The sequence below is a fragment of the Sarcophilus harrisii genome, chromosome 1 (genome assembly GCF_902635505.1).
Source record: "Sarcophilus harrisii chromosome 1, mSarHar1.11, whole genome shotgun sequence".
Taxonomy (NCBI): Eukaryota; Metazoa; Chordata; class Mammalia; order Dasyuromorphia; family Dasyuridae; genus Sarcophilus; species Sarcophilus harrisii.
The window spans coordinates 350,406,078-350,408,286 of NC_045426.1; the positions used below are offsets into that span (position 1 = coordinate 350,406,078).

General features: G+C 32.5%; 1 non-coding gene across 1 annotated transcript; it reads right to left on the bottom strand.

Annotated features, from left to right (window-relative positions):
- Positions 1 to 254: 254 nt before the first annotated feature.
- On the bottom strand, positions 255 to 356 carry LOC111719068. The gene has a single exon (XR_002769366.1). It is a non-coding gene; the product is annotated as a U6 spliceosomal RNA (small nuclear RNA).
- Positions 357 to 2,209: the final 1,853 nt, after the last annotated feature.

Below are 2,209 nucleotides of genomic sequence, written 5' to 3' on the forward strand. Positions count from 1 at the left end.
CTTTTAAAAAATTCTTAGTTTTCTTCAAGGCTCAGTTCAAGCAACACCTAAATAACATTTCTCAATCTCTTCCACAAACTAATGCCCTTTACCCCTTAAAAAAAGTCTCTTTATTTCTCTATTTTGTTATATATATCTATGTAAAGCTATTTCCTCAATGAATGGAAGATCTTTTAAGGTCAGGGGTTATTTTTCATTTCTTGTCTCATATTACAAGTGCCATACTCAGAATACTCTTTAAAGTTATAATAATAATAATAATGAAATGCTTCACTAATTTACATATCATCTTTGCACAGAGCCAAAGCTAATCTGAATTGTTCCAATTTTTGCAAATGTATTGCTTAAGCAAGCACATAGAATAAACAGAATAAATGTTTATTATTTGACTGATTCATATTTTGCAAAGCAATTTCCCATAGACCTGGTTCAGAACACTATGACATGGCTACATTTAGGATCACAGTAGTTAAATTCAGAAGAGACTTAGAAATCATCTAATCCAAACTTCCTATTTACAAAAGAGGAAACCTCTAGAGAGGTGACATAACTTCCTCTACAATTAAGGTAAGACTGTAATTCTGGAAAAAAGTAGAGTCATGAAAAATAAATAAGAGTTGGGATAGAGCAGTAGTCTTCTACAAAGGAGACTAAAGAGAGAGATTAGAATAGAGGCCTGGTCCCTATTAAGTGTAACAGCTCCAGGCTAATTCCACTGAAATAACAAGCTGCTGATCCTTGGGGTTAGCTGGGGAAGAAGCCTTGGTCCCAGCCACAGGAACTTTCACCTCCTGGACAGTGTCTGATTAGGGAAGATTGAAGGAATACCAAATCCAGCTGTGCTGCCCAAATGAAGCCCTGGGAGAGAAAGAACCAGCACACACCTGCAGAAGCAGTGGAGCAGGTGCAGCCTGCTGGCACCCACAGGAGGCTGGAGTTCTTGGTTTTGAGTTTGAGGCCAGAGGGGAGAATTAAAAGAGTACCTCAAGACAAAACCACCATCCCCTATATCCCAGGACTAGAAGTGAATTCACCAACAATCTGCTGCAAAATGAGGAGGCAAAGGAAAGAGAACCAAAACATAGGACGTTACTATGAAAATAGGGAAGACCAGGGTTCCTCTTCAAAGGAGGATACTGAAATAAAAAAAGCCTCTCCTACCCCAAGGAATAATTTCAAATGGTCACCTATCCAAAAAGAATTCATAAAGAATATTTAAAAGATTTAAAAAAACAAATAAGAAAGAGGAAAAAATAAAAAAAAAATAAAAAGGAAAGAAAGAAAGAAAAGAACATGCGAGAAAAACAAGATTATATAAATAAAGACAAAGAAAAAGAGATCTAAAAATCTTAGTAAAGAAAATAATTACTTGAAAACTAGAATTGGAAAAGAGGAAGCCAGTAAAGTTATGAGATCAAGAAATAATAAAACAAAATATAAAAAATGAAAAATAGAAGAGTATGCAGGACATATTATAAGAAAAACTATCAATATGGAGAACAGATCAAGAAGAGAAAACATAAAGAATAATCAGAGCAAAAAAAGAATTTTGATACATTAATACAAGAAACATTTTTTTAAAAAAATTGTTCTGAACTGTTAGAACAAGAGAGGGAAGTAAAAAAAGAAAAGAAAAATCCACTGATTATTACCTGAAACAGATTCTAGGAGGAAAACCTACAGAAACATCATAGCTAAATTTTGAAACTCCCAGATTAAGGAGAAATTATTACAAGCAAAAGGAAAAAAACAATTCAAATATAGTGGTGCCATAATTAGAATAACAGAAGATCTAGCAGCAACTACATTAAAAGACTGCAGGTCTTAGAACACTATATATCAAAAAGGAAAAGAACTAGAATCACACCCCAAAATATCATACCCAGCAAAATTAAGAATAATCCTGAATGTAAAAAAAAAAAAGGATATTTAATGAATTCCTAGACTTTCAGAATTTTGTTGAAAAAATCCTGAAGTTAATAGAAAATGTAATATATAAGATGCAAGAGAAATATAAGGTAAACATCAAAGAATAATTTCAAGGAACTCAGTAAGGACAAATTTTATGTTTTATATATGAAAATGTAAACCCTATGTCTAAAATTGTCATTAGTAAATGGGTAATTCAAAGAAAAGATTGTAGTAGAGCTGAGTATAATGTGATTCTAAAAAGCAAAACTGTGTAGGAAAAGGTTAAAAAAAAAAGATA